The sequence below is a fragment of the Zingiber officinale genome, chromosome 4A, assembly GCF_018446385.1.
Source record: "Zingiber officinale cultivar Zhangliang chromosome 4A, Zo_v1.1, whole genome shotgun sequence".
Lineage (NCBI taxonomy): Eukaryota > Viridiplantae > Streptophyta > Magnoliopsida > Zingiberales > Zingiberaceae > Zingiber > Zingiber officinale.
Genome location: NC_055992.1, coordinates 155,387,944 through 155,403,240, shown reverse-complemented (window position 1 = coordinate 155,403,240; position 15,297 = coordinate 155,387,944).

Below are 15,297 nucleotides of genomic sequence, written 5' to 3'. Positions count from 1 at the left end.
AATCTTGACCTAAGGTTGCATCAACAATCTTCCCAAGTCAAACATCAAAATACAACTCGAGTCAAGTCAACTCGAGTCGGGTCAACCAGGTCAACCTTGACCTAAGGTTGCACCAACAATCTCCCCCTTTTTGATGTTTGACAAAACCCATAATCAAGTTAGGTTAACCCGATAACCTAACTTTGGTTTTCCAACCATCTTCCAATGTCCAATGTTCTTTCCTTGAACATTCTCTGGACATTCTCCCCTTAGGTTAACCCGATAACCTAACTTGGGTTCTCCAATAATTCTCCCCCTTTTTGACACACATCAAAAAGAATTCCAATGTTCTTCCTCGAACATTCCTTGACATTCTTCCCCTAGCTTAGGTTAACCCGATAACCTTAACTTGGGTTCTCCAATAATTCTCCAATGAACACTCTCCCCTTTTTGACACACATCAAAAAGAAAAAGGAGAGTATCAAGGTCAAGAGTTTCTTCCTAATGGAAGTCCCATACCTTTCATTGAAACTCTTAATTTCCCCCTTAATACTAAACTTAACAATCAACTTAGTGATAATCCCATATCACTAATCCTCAAAAGTCTTAAGGAGTAAAAACTCCCCCTAAAAGTCAACTCCCCCTTGACAATTAGTTAAGACTCCCCCTCAAGGTCAACTCCCCCTTGACCATTGCACCAACAATGTCTTGGAGAGTTTCAAACCTTTAGAAATCCAAAAACACCACTTCCATAACTGAAATTTCAGACAACAGCTGAAAATCAGAAAAACCAGCACACCTGATCGGTCACCGGACCGATCAGGACCCCTCTGGATCGGCCCCCAGACCGATCCAGACTTCCCTGGATCGGTCCAGTGACCGATCCAAGTTCAGATCAGGCGGTTTCTGATTTCTTCTCTCCCGAAATTCAGAAACTCACAACAAATTCCAGAAAATTCAAAAAATTGTGAAATTTTGAGGATACATTCCTCATATCATACACTATCAAGGAAAAATAGTTTTCTATGAAAATAGTTTCCATTTTTCAATCTTGATACAAAGTTCAAAAACTTTGAAATAGTTCAAGTTTAAACCAACTTTGTATCACAATGTTCAATGATGAATGCTATCACTAGGAAAGCTTCATCAAGGTTTTTTCAAATCAATTTTAAAAATGCTTTTAAAATCATTTGAATTTAGGACCATAATCTTAGGGCTAGATGTACATGACTTGTACACAAGCTTTCCCTATGATCCTTCATTTCTTGAATTAGGCTCATCTAGGTACAAGAACTATGCACCTTGATCCTAACTCATGATCCTAATATCTCACACACATCTAAAGTGTATCAAACACATTCATGTCAATTTTGATGTGAGATATGAGTTTAGGTATCTTAGACTAAAGTCTCATGCATTTTCTAAACACAAATTTGATCTCAATATCAAAATGTGTTTTTCATCCTTAGATCAATTCAATTGATTACTAATGCAAGAGATGATGACATGGCATAAAATGGTATCATAAATGAAAACATGTGCCAATGTCATGATGTCATGGCATAAAGTTTGAAACTTAAATAAACATGACATATAAACTAGCCTAAGCATTATCATGACATTTCAAATGATAGTAAAACTAAACATGATGTCATGACATGGCATATGGCAACCAATCATGGCAAGTTAGCACAAATAAAATACCTAAATTCCCTATCTAAGTATCCTTAGCCTTAGCTAACTTAAAATCTAACCCTAGATTGCCCATATATCCCTAAGAGAAAATCAAAATCCCAATTATGGTATTTCTCTAGGTTTTCTTAAATTGTGCCAAATAAGATTAAAATCGATATTTTTCAAATATGGCACAATTTACTCTTCAAGGAGTAAATAATAATTCTTTTTCATTCTCAAAGGTTATCAAAACCTTGAAAATGCTCCTTGAGTGTCAATTTCCTCAAAGTTGGGTTAACTACCCTTCTAATTGGAGTTGACACTCTCTAACCCATCTATGGGATAGAGAAGATGCTCCTAGGAACCCAATATCTATGTGAGCTCATTGGGTTCACTAAATATTCACTAGGGATGACTTCCCTAGCAACCCTCCTAATGACCCTCTTAGGCTTTGAAGCCTTGGTCATTTGGGACTCATCAAGATCAACTCTAGGGGTGACTCCCCTTGTGACCTTGGTGGTGGTCTTCCTAGCCCTAGGTTTTGTTCCATAATCGAATGGAACATTATGATAGGTGGGCTTGACCATTTGGGACTTAGGTTTGTGACCCAAACCTTTCTTGTCCTTGGGCTTTAAAATTTGACCCTTAGACCCTAGAGTTGACTTCTCTAAATTCTTTAGGGCCTTTTCTAGAGTGTCAAGTCTTGACCTCAAGACTTGATTTTCTTTCTCTAAAACCTCAAGTTTTAATTTATCATTCTTTCTTGAGGTGTTCCTAGGCATATGTCTAGTTGTCTTGGGGTTTCTACCTAGGTTCTCCCTAACCTTAGATGAACTAATCCTAGGGTTGGTATTTCTAGTGTTATCCTTATCTAGGCTCACATGTTTAGCTCCTAAGCACATGTATTGATTCCTAAGGTTATCATGCTTGTTATTATCGATAAATGCAATAAAATTCCTAGCATGCATTTTATTAGAATCGCAAAAATGAACCTTAGAGGTTACCTTAGGGTTTGCCTTAGCTCCCCCTATCGATGTGCCCGGTCTCTTGCCCTTGTGAGGTTGCCTCCCCCTCGGACAATGGCTCCTATAGTGTCCCCTTTGCTTGCATTGGAAGCACACGATGTGCTCCTTGCCCTTGCGTTTCGGGACTCCGGCTTCCTTGACCTTTGGTGCCGGTGGAGTCTTTCTAACCCTCTTTGGACACTTGCTCTTGTAGTGCCCAAATTCCCTACACTCGAAGCACATTATGTGTAATTTGCTAGAAATTAAAATGCTTGAGTTACCTAGGGTTGAGGATGGATGAACGCTCTCATCTTCATCCCTTCCGGAGGTAGAAGCTTCTTCTTCTTGCTCCGATCTTGAAGAGGAACTCTCCTCCTCTTCTTCTTTAGATGTTGAGTGGCCCTCAACTTCTAAATCCTCTCCTCCATGATGTGAGCTACTTGATGACTCACTTGTCTCCTCTTCATGATTTGAAGTGGAGCTCTCCTCATGGTACTTAGCCAAGTTGTTCCACAACTCCTTGGCATTGTTGTATCCACCTATCCTACACAACACATCATTAGGTAAAGAAAATTCAAAAATCTTCAATACCTCATCGTTGACTAGGGATTGGTGGACTTGTTCCTTGGTCCACTCCTTCTTCTCTAGGGTTTCTCCTTTCTTGTCCGTCGGATGCTTGAAACCTAATTGGACAAAACTCCAATTCTCAAGATTAGTCATAAGAAAATATTTCATTCTTACCTTCCAAAACGCGAAGTCGTCGCGATCGTAGAAGGGTGGAATAGTGATGTCGTCTCCGAGTTGATCCATCTCTAGCTTGTGCTCCCTCGGGTGTTAATCCGGCAAAGAGCGACCTCGCTCTGATACCACTTGTTAGGATCCTTTGTACGGCTAGAGAGGGGGGGGGGTGTGAATAGCCGCCCCAATTCGTCGTGTTTCTTCCTACAATTCGATAGCGCAGCGGAAAAATAAAAAGGAAACGAAAGGAAGAATATCAAACCTTAACACAGCGATGTAACGAGGTTCGGAGATGATGCTCCTACTCCTCGGCGTGTCCGTAAGGTGGACGAACCCAATCAATCCGTCGGTGGATGAGTCCCCGGAAAACCGGCTAATAAAAACACTCCTTCTGGGTGGAGAAACCTCGCCACAGAAACTTCTTGCAACAGCAAGAAAAGAGTACAAGGAAAACAAGAAATAAAGTACAATACAAATGTAAACTTTCTTGCCTTCTCTTCGATGCCTTCTCTACGACTGGAAGAAGCACCAGCCGGAAGCTCACGCGAAGCTTCAATGCAGCTCAACAAAGCTCAACAGCAAGCTTAGTAGCACCAAGAACAGGAAGAAGGAAGAAGAAGAAGAAGTTGCACCAAAGCCTTGATCTCCTTTTATAACCTGCGAACCTGCACAGCGAAGACAGAATCCAGCAGAGAAGACGGAGCGACCGTTGTGACTCAACGGTCGAATCGTGGACCGATCAGGCTCCACCCTGATCGGTCCAGGACCCTTCTGATCGGTCTGGGGACCGATCAGGCCCTGGGCTGATCGGTCCCTAGACCGATCAGATTGCTCCACAGAAAGTCGCCCAACTTTCTGTTCGTTTCCTGATCGGTCTGTGGACCGATCAGGGAACCTCCTGATCGGTCCATAGACCGATCAGGCTTCGGTTCCTCCGCCACTGATCTATGCCTGATCGGTCTGCCGACCGATCAGGCCATGGGTGGATCGGTCAGCAGACCGATCCACGGCTTTCTTCTCGCGAGGTTGCGTTGCCTCCTGATCGGTCTCCAGATCGATCAGATTACAATCAGTGAGCCACTGATCTGATTCTGATCGGTCACCAGACCGATCAGGGCAAACGCAGTATCACTGGATCGATCCACTGATCGATCCAGAGCTTGGTTTTTACCCAAACCAAGTCCCAAGCCTTCCAAACCAACATCCGATCAACCTTGACCTGTTGGTATATCATACTTAGCATCCGGTCACTCCATTGACCTGCTAAGACTTCCCACCAAGTGTCTGGTCAATCCCTTTGACCCACTTGGACTTTTCTCTTCGTGTCAAGTATCCGGTCACTCCCTTGACCTACTTGACCTTCTCAACACCAGATGTCCGATCACCCTTGATCCATCTGGATTTTCCCTTGCCCGGCTTCACTCACCAGGACTTTCACCTAGCTTCACTCACTAGGGTTTTCACCTGGCTTCACTCACCAGGATTTCCACCACTGCCTGGCTTCACTCACCAGGACTTTTCCCACTGCCTGGCTTCACTCACCAGGACTTTCACTTTCACCTAGCTTCACTCACTAGGATTTTCACCTGGCTTCACTCACCAGGATTTCCCGACTGCCTGGCTTCACTCACCAGGACTTTCCCCGTGCCAAACTCCCTGTTTGGACTTTCCGCGTGCCAAGCTACCTGCTTGGACTTTTCCCCGTGTCAGGTCAACCAAGTCAACCTTGACTTACGGTTGCACCAATAATCTCCCAAACATCTATTCTTGTCCCATATCAAGAATAGAACTCTCTCACGAGTGTCAAACATCAACATGCAACTCAACTAGGTCAATCTTGACCTAAGGTTGCATCAACAATCTTCCCAAGTCAAACATCAAAATACAACTCGAGTCAAGTCAACTCGAGTCGGGTCAACCAGGTCAACCTTGACCTAAGGTTGCACCAACACCCGCCATATCGCCTTGGCTCTTGGAGGGGCATTGACAGGCAAAGAGGAAGAAGCAGGTCGGGAGGAAGCTCGGAGAGGTACATCAGGAGTAAAGGACACTGGGGGCGTCGGAGGAAAGGCTGAGAGGTTCCCCCTCTCAGAAGGTGGAGCTTGCCCCCGTGAACGTGTGGAAAGGGGATCCGTAGTGGTCGTAGGACTGTTGGTAGGTATAGGGGTATCCTGGACGTGCAAGGCTGGAGGTGGAATGGAAGATCTGATGGCCAGTTCGGCGGATGAACCGTCAACACTTAGGTCTGTACCAATATACCTTCGGCAAAATCTGTGAACCAATGGCTGGTCGTCCGAGTCCGAATCTTCAAGGGAAGGTCAAGATCGCCGAGCCGAAGGAGGTGCAGCAGTTCTACTGGTAGGATCGACAGTGAGACGCGCCTGCCAGGCGGCCCGGGAAGCCACTAGGAAAGAAGGGCTAGCAGGGGGTATGTCCACTGACCCTGAAGGAGGTCGGGGGGGGGGGGGGTCGGTCGGACAGAAGGTTTAGGAACTGCCTGGGGGACAAACGGGGGAGTTGATTGAGGGACTGACTGAGGAATGGCAGTGGTAGTCGTTCCTAGCCGGGCAAGGGCAGAATGGGGGATAGGTCTTCTATCCAATATGATTATGCTTCTCCGCATTATTTCCTTTTCGCTAAAGGGGAGAGGCTGGACGTCTGATGCGCGGAGCAGGGTGTTGGCTGCACGGGGAAACCAGAGTTGTAGTCACCACACCAAACAACAGAGTGAAGTGATTCAAGGGCAGGCAAGACTCACCCAAGGCGTGAGGCAGTTCAGCAGACGAGATGCAACTCAGCCTAAAGAAGGACAACATGTCCTCGGATAGCAATCTCATCAAATCCAGTTGCCAGCACCTCAGCTGAGCCAAAGCGTCTGTGAAGAGGGGGTCATTACTGAAATCTCCCACATAAGGCACTACAGGAAGGGTTCACTGCCATCGAGTAGGCCACTCCACAGCAGAAGAAAACTTAAGGAAAATATACTTATCCTTCCAAGCAGGTTCAGATGAGGGAATAGGACAAAAGAAGGTAGTCCGAGTGCGGGCCTGGAAGCGAAACAAGCCCTCACTATGCTGGCAAGGGGTGAAGAAATAGTGGAATAGGCGAGCAGACCAGGATATGTCACAAACTTCACATAAGACCACAAAGCTGCACAAAATCCTTATAGAATTGGGAGTTAGCTAGCCCAAAAAAATTCTGAAATAACGGTTTACGTCGAAGAATAGAGGATGAATGGGGAAATGAAGCCCCGCCACGAATTGCTCCTTGTAGAAGGTGACATAGCCTGCTGGAGGATAAGAGGCCTGGTGCAGTATGTTGGGAATGATGATATGCATGTCGTCGGAGATTTCATAGGTGAAGCGAAGATCATCCAGATCCACGCTAGCAAAAGTAGATACCCCAGGGGGGGTAAACGATGTTAGGAAAAGCCATAGGAAGGATGGTGAGGGGGCAAAGGACAAGAAGGTGAAGCAGAAGGACGGAAGAAGCGAAAGGCTAGAAAGAGCACGAAATGAGCAGGAAGTAAGGGCAGAAGAAAGAAGCAGTCGAAAAAGTTCCATGGAGTAGAGGAGGTGGCCTATTTATAGCCAACATTCATGAGGGTAGCACGGTTAAACCACCATCCAACAACTCATAATAAAAGCGGTTTAGGATATCCAAGCAAAAGGAGACGTACGATCCTCACATAAAATGAAGCGAGAGAAAAGGGGTTGGAGATAGTAAATGGCGCGACGCACGAGGGTCATCATGAGTTTGTTGGTGCGGGAAGCATCCGACGATCGAACCAGTGTTTTGATAATGACAAAGGATTCAAAGTTAAGGTTATGTTGTGATCTAACAGTTTGAATGAGCTTGCAGGAAAGTCCTAAGTGTACTTAAGCAAAAGTCCTAACTGAGGTTAGACAGGTGGAAAACCCTATGGGGTGGTAACCCTAGGTCATAGGGGGTGGTAACCCTATGCGGAAAGTCTTGGTGGGTCGAGGGCTTCAGACAAAAGTCCTAGGGGGGGGTAACCCTAGGTGGAAAGTCCTGGTGTTGCGAACCAGGTGGAAGAGTGGACGGGTCGGGGAGCGGGCGTCCAGCAGAAAGTTTGGAAGCATCGAGTGCTGAGAAAAAGTCCAGTCGATCTAGAGGATTGCACTGGCAACGGGTAACTCTCCTGAGTGGAGTAGGTGAGGACGCGTTCCCCGCAGAGGGAACAGTAGGCGTCGGGTCGAACTAGGGTTTCTGGTCAGAAATCCAAAGTCAGACCCGGACAGTTCAGAGGCTGTCAAACACTATTCTTATCATATTTATGTGTGCTAACTTTGTCTTGCAGGGTATATGTGTATTTTATGCACTAACACATTGTGCAGGGACAAAAGAGCACACTTGGCCTCGGATGAACAGTGTCTGAGGCGCCTCCATGGAGCTTGGAGGTGCCTCGGGTGCAAGCCAGAAGAAGTCAGCACAACAGAGCGTGAGGCGCCTTGGACTAGGCTGGAGGCGCCTTGAACCAGGCCTTGGAGGTGCCTTGGACCAGCCTTGGAGGCACCTTCAAGTGGATGAGGTGCGACCGGATCAGTGCTGATCCACGCGGCTGACTCACGGCTTGGAGGCGCCTTGGATGAGCTTTAAGGTGCCTCCAGTTGAGTATTAAAGAGGCCCTCGAGGCAGCACTCAATACAACACCTTTCGAGCAATCCTTACGCTACAAGCTGCTAATGAGACGATCCCAAAGTGCTGCAACATCATCCCGACAACCCGAAGCTTCAGTTTTTAGTATTCTGTTGTCGGTATCAAGTTTCTTTATTGCTTTCTTTACAGTTCAAAGTGTAATTAGTTTGTAATAATCTTTCGAGCTTATAGTTGTTGCCCACCGGAAGCGATCAACGATCGCGGGCCTTGGAGTAGGAGTCGTCACAGGCTCCGAACCAAGTAACTCCTCGTATCTTTGTGTGTGATTGTCATTTTAATTTTCACTGTTTTTATTACTCGAGTTTTACGATTCCGAAACGAGTGAAAGCCACGAACGCTATTAACCCCCCCTCTAGCACTTTTCAATCCAACAATTGGTATCAGAGCGGGGTAGCGTTGATCTAGTGCAACCACCAATCACGAATTTCTTTTGTGGTATTTTCTATTTTTCGGAGTCGATTGGAACTAGCATAATTGCTATTTTCTGATCAAGTTTTCTTCGTTCGAATCAGTTTTTGCTCGAAGTTGGTGCAACACCACTCGAGTTCGGTATTCTAATTTTATTCCGCACTACTAATCCAAGACCTAGTCTCGGGACATCTTGTTCTATTTTTTTTCCTTGCATATTAACTAAATGACCCAGCTGTTGGTTCAACCTTAGGTCAAGGTTGACCTGGTTGACCCGACTCGAGTTGACCTGACTCGAGTTGTATTTTGATGTTTGACAAAACTAGAAGAGTTGTATTTTGATGGGGGAGTGTTGGTGCAACCTTATGGTCAAGGTTGACCTGGTTGACCCGAGGTGAATTGACCTGACTGGGAAAAGTCCAAGCAGGGAGCTTGGCACGGGAAAAGTCCAAGCAGGGAGCTTGGCGTGGGAAAAGTCCAAGCAGGGAGCTTGGCACGGGAAAAGTCCAAGTATGGAGACTTGGCACGGAGAAGTCCAAGTATGGAAGCTTGGCACATGGGAAGTCGGAGAGGGCTTGGTAGCTCGTTCTCCGGACTAAGGTCAGAGAGGGCTCGGGAGCTCGTTCTTTGGACCGGATGGTGAAAATCCTAGTGAGTGAAGCTAGGTGAAAGGGAAAGTCTTGGTGAGTGAAGCCAGGCAGTGGGAAAATCCTGGTGAGTGAAACCGGGCAGATTGGAAATCCTGGTGAGTGAAGCCAGGTGAAAACCCTAGTGAGTGAAGCTAGGTGAAAGTCCTGGTGAGTGGAGCCGGGCTAGGGAAAATCCAGATGGATCAAGGATGATCGGACATATGGTGTTGAGAAGGTCAAGTAGGTCAAGGGAGTGACCGAATACTTGACACGAAGAGAAAAGTCCAAGTGGGTCAAAGGGATTGACCGGACACTTGGTGGGGAGTCTTAGCAGGTCAAGGGAGTGACCGGATGCTAAGCATGATGTACCAACAGGTCAAGGTTGACCGGATGTTGGTTTGGGAGACTTGGGACTTGGTTTGGGCAAAAACCAAGCTCTGGATCGGTCTGCAGACCGATCCAGTGATACGTTTGTGTATCTGATCGGTCTGGTGACCAATCAGATAACAAACAGAAGGCTGTGGGCTTACTGATCGGTCTGGGGACCGATCAGCATGGAGCCTGATCGGTCCCCGGGACCGATCAGGGACGCTACCACCTGAGGTGGGATCGGTCCAGGGACCGATCAGATTCCACACAGAGAGTTGGGCAACTCTCTGTGAAGCCTTCTGATCGGTCTGGGGACCGATCAGCATAGGGCCTGATCGGTCCCCACGACCGATCAGGCAAGGCCCAGACTGATCAGGGTGAAGCCTGATCGGTCTGGATCTAGCCGTTGTGAGTAACAACGGCTAGGTTCTGCGTCTTCTGTCTTCGTTGCAGGTTCTTCGCAGGCACAGGTAATATAAAGAGGTCGAGGGCTACAGGGTTGAGACACTCTCTTCTTCCTTTCCTTCTTCTAGCTTGCTGCTGCTTGCGATCTGAGCTTTGTTTGAGCTCTCCCCAGTAAGCTTCGTGTGAGCTTCCAGTCGACGGTCAGCTGCTGCTGTTGTCCGAGAAGTTGTTGCTTCACAGGCAGTCGACGAGAAGGCGAGTTAGTGTTTGTACATTGTTCTTGTCTTTCTACTTGTATTTCTTGTACTCCTTCTTGTTGTTGCAAGTTTTGTGGCGAGGTTTCTCCACTCAGAAGGAGTTCATATTAGCCGGTTTTCCGGGGGCTCATCCACCGACGGATTGACTGGACTCGTCCACCTTACGGACACGCCGAGGAGTAGGAGCCTTAATCTCCGAACCTCGTTACATCCTTGTGTTAAGGTTTGGTTTTCTTCTCTTTCGTTTCTTTGTTGTATTTTCCGCTGTGCTAACTTTGATTTGTAGAAAGAAACGAGTAATTTGGGGCGGCTATTCACACCCCCCTCTCTAGCCGTGATCATCTATCCTAACAAGTGGTATCAGAGCAAAGTTGCTCTTCGTCGGATTAACACCCGGGGGAGCACAAGCTAGAGAATGGATCGACTCGGAGAAGACATCACGTTTCCACCATTCTACGAGTGCTGCGACTTCGCGTATTGGAAGGTAAGAATGAGGTATTTTCTTATGACTAACCTTGAAAATTGGAGTTGTGTTCAATTAGGTTTCAAGTCTCCGATGGACAAGAAAGGAGAAACCATAGAGAAGAAGGAGTGGACCAAGGAGCAAATCCACCAATCAACCATCAATGATGAGGTAACAAAAATCATTGAATTTTCTTTACCTAATGACATTTTGTGTAGAATAGGTGGTTACAACAACGCCAAGGAGTTGTGGAATAACTTGGCCAAGTTTCATGAGGAGAGCTCCACTTCAAGCCATGAAGAGGAGTCAAGTGAGCCAAGTAGCTCACATCATGGAGGGAGCGAATTAGAAGTTGAGAGTCACTCAACGTCTAAGGAAGAAGAGGAGGAGGTCTCTTCTTCAAGATCGGAGCAAGAAGAAGCATCTACCTTCGGAAGGGATGAGGAAGAGAGCCTTCATCCATCCTCAACCCTAGGTAACTCAAGCATTGTAATTTCAAATAAGTTACATATAATATGCTTTGAGTGTAGGGAATTTGGGCACTACAAGAGTAAGTGTCCAAGGAGGGTTAGGAAGACTCCACCGGCACCAAAGGTCAAGGGAGCCGGAGTCCCGACACGCAAAGGCAAGGAGCACGTGGTATGCTTCCAATGCAAGCGAAGGGGACATTATCGAAGTCAATGTCCAAGGGGGAGGCAACCTCACAAGGACAAGGGATGCACATCGATAGGGGGAGCTAAGGCAAACCCTAAGGTACCTTTTAAGGCACACTATTGCAATTCAAATAAGAAACATGCTAGTAGTTTTATTGCTATTGCAAATAATGATGAGCATGTTAACAATAGAAAACCATATGTGTGCTTAGGTGCTAAACATGTTAGCTTAGATAAGGATAATACTAGAAATGTCAACCCTAGGATTAACTCATCTAAGGCTAAGGAGAACCTAGGTAGAAACCCCAAGACAACTAGACATATGCCTAGGAACACCTCAAGAAAGAATGATAAATTAAAACTTGAGGTTTTAGAGAAAGAAAATCAAGTCTTGAGGTCAAGACTTGACACTCTAGAAAAGGCCCTAAAGAATTTAGAGAAGTCAACTCTAGGGTCTAAGGGTCAAATTTCAAAACCCAAGGACAAGAAAGGTTTGGGTCACAAACCTAAGTCCCAAATGGTCAAGCCCACCTATCATAATGTTCCATTCGATTATGGAACAAAACCTAGGGTTAGGAAGACCAACACCAAGGTCACAAGGGGAGTCACCCCTAGAGTTGATCTTGATGAGTCCCAAATGGCCAAGGCTTTAAAGCCTAAGAGGGCCATTAGGAGGGTTGCTAGGGAAGTTATCCCTAGTGAATATTTAGTGAACCCAATGAGCTCTAATAGGTATTGGGTTCCTAGGAGCATCTTCTCTACCCCATAGATGGGTTAGAGAGTGTCAACTCCGATTAGAAGGGTAGTTAACCCAACTTTGAGGAAATTGACACTCAAGGAACATTTTCAAGGTTTTGTGAATCTTTGAAAATGAAATGGATTTATCATTTACTCCTTGAAGAGTAAATTGTGCCATATTGAAAAAAAAAAATATCGACTTTAATCTTTATTGGCACAAGTTAGGAAAACCTAGAGAAATACCAAGTTGGGGTCTTGATACTCTCTTAGGAATTTAAGACAATCTAGGCCTTAATTAAAAAGGTGCTATTCTTGAGGAAATATGAAATATGCCAATATTTGAGGATATACTTAATGTTAAGTGGCATAAATTAATCAAGAAAAATAGGAATGCCAACTTAGGTTTGGGCATTTTCTTGAAGCACTTTGAGCAATCTAGGTTTAGATTTTAAGTTAGCTAAGGTGTTAAGGATACTTAGATAGGTAATCTAGGTATTTTATTTGTGCTAATTTACCATGGTTGTTTGCCATATGCCATGCCATGACATCATGTTTAACTTATTATCATTCGAAATGTCATGATCATGCTTAGGCTAATTATATGTCATGCTTATTTTAAGTTTTATACTTTATGCCATGACATCATGAAATTGGAACATGCTTCTATTTATGACATCATTTTATGCCATGTCATCATCTCTTGCATTAATAATCAATGAAATTGATTTAAGGATAAAAACATAATTTGATATTGAGATCAAATTGGTGTTTAGAAAATGCATGAGAACTTAGCCTAAGTTGACCTAAACCCATATCTCACATCAAAATTGACTTGGATGTGTTTGATACACTTTAGATGTGTGTGAGATATTAGGATGATGAGTTAGGATCAAGGTGCATAGCTCTTGTACCTAGATGAGCCTAATTCTAAATTAAGGATCATAGGGAAAGCATTTGTACAAGTCATGTACATTTAGCCCTAAGATTATGGTCCTAAATTAAAAGGTTTAAAATCATTTTGAAATTGATTTGAAAAACCTTGATGAAGCCATTTTAGTGATAGCATTCATCATTGAACATTGTAATACAAAGTTGACTTAACTTTGAACTATTTCAAAGTTTTTGAACTTTGTATCAAGATTTGAAAATGGAAGTTATTTTCATCAAAAATTATTTTTCCATGATAGTGTATGTTATGAGGGATGTATCCTTAAAATTTTACAATTTTTGAAATTTTCTGTGATTTTCTAGAGGTTTCTGAATTTCGGGAGAAGAAATCAGAAATCTGATATCAGACTTGTGGACCGATCAGGAGGTTGCCTGATCGGTCCAGGGGATGCTGGATCGGTCACTGTGACCGATCCAGGGAATCCCTGATTGGTCTGGTGACCGATCAGGGCGTGCCAAATGCTGATTTTTCGACTGTTTTGTCTGAAATTTCAGCTGGGAGTTGGTGTTTTGGATTTCTAAAGGCTTGAAACTCTCCAAGACATTGTTGGTGCAATGGTCAAGGGGGAGTTGACCTTTAGGGAGAGTTTTACCTATTAGTCAAGGGGAAGTTGACTTTTAGGGGGAGTTTTTACTCCTAAAGACTTGAGTGATATGGGATTATCACTAAGTTGAGTGTTGACTCTAGTGTCAAGGGGGAAATTAAGAGTTTCAATGAAAGGTATGGGACTTTCATTAGGAAGAAACTCTTGACCTTGATTCACTCCTTTTGATGTGTGTCAAAAAGGGGAAGAATGTCTAGAGAATGTTCAAGGAAGAACATTGGAGTTAGTGGGAGAGTTTGTTGATCACGACGAGTGAAGTTGTGAACAACGATAACTTACTCTTCAGGGGGAGAGTTTGTTAATGTGTGTCAATAGGGGGAGAATGAAGGGTTTAAGTTAGGCCTTCATTATCTAAGAAGGAGGTTGCCTTCTTAGAAGGAGAATGTAAGGTTGTAACTTATGTTTCATTACCTAGTGGCATGAGGAAAGTTGAGGCTATTGGATTAACCTAACTTAAAAGGTATTGTCAAACATCAAAAAGGGGGAGATTGTTGGTGCAACCTTAGGTCAAGGTTGACCTGGTTGACCCGACTCGAGTTGACCTGACTCGAGTTGTATTTTGATGTTTGACAAAACCAGAAGAGTTGTATTTTGATGGGGGAGTGTTGGTGCAACCTTATGGTCAAGGTTGACCTGGTTGACCCGAGGTGAATTGACCTGACTGGGAAAAGTCCAAGCAGGGAGCTTGGCACGGGAAAAGTCCAAGCAGGGAGCTTGGCGTGGGAAAAGTCCAAGCAGGGAGCTTGGCACGGGAAAAGTCTAAGTATGGAGACTTGGCACGGAGAAGTCCAAGTATGGAAGCTTGGCACATGGGAAGTCGGAGAGGGCTCGGTAGCTCGTTCTCCGGACTAAGGTCAGAGAGGGCTCGGGAGCTCGTTCTTTGGACCGGATGGTGAAAATCCTAGTGAGTGAAGCTAGGTGAAAGGGAAAGTCCTGGTGAGTGAAGCCATGCAGTGGGAAAGTCCTGGTGAGTGAAACCGGGCAGATTGGAAATCCTGGTGAGTGAAGCCAGGTGAAAACCCTAGTGAGTGAAGCTAGGTGAAAGTCCTGGTGAGTGGAGCCGGGCTAGGGAAAATCCAGATGGATCAAGGATGATCGGACATATGGTGTTGAGAAGGTCAAGTAGGTCAAGGGAGTGACCGGATACTTGACACGAAGAGAAAAGTCCAAGTGGGTCAAAGGGATTGACCGGACACTTGGTGGGGAGTCTTAGCAGGTCAAGGGAGTGACCGGATGCTAAGCATGATGTACCAACAGGTCAAGGTTGACCGGATGTTGGTTTGGGAGACTTGGGACTTGGTTTGGACAAAAACCAAGCTCTGGATCGGTCTGCAGACAGATCTAGTGATACGTTTGTGTATCTGATCGGTCTGGTGACCAATCAGATAACAAACAGAAGGCGATCATGGTTCTGTGGGTTCCTGGACCGATCAAGATGGAGCCTGATCGGTCCCCGGACCGATCAGGACGCTACCACGAGGTGGGATCGGTCCAGGACCGATCAGATTCCACGTAGAGTTGGGTAACTCTCGAAGTAGTGCGAGGAACCGACTCAATAAGCCCTGATCGGTCCCCACGACCGATCAGTCAAGCCGGACCGATCAAGGTGAAGCCTGATCGGTCTGGATCTAGCCGTTGTGAGTAACAACGGCTAGGTTCTGCGTCTTCTGTCTTCGTTGCAGGTTCTTCGCAGGCACAGGTAATATAAAGAGGTCGAGGGCTACAGGGCTGAGACACTCTCTTCTTC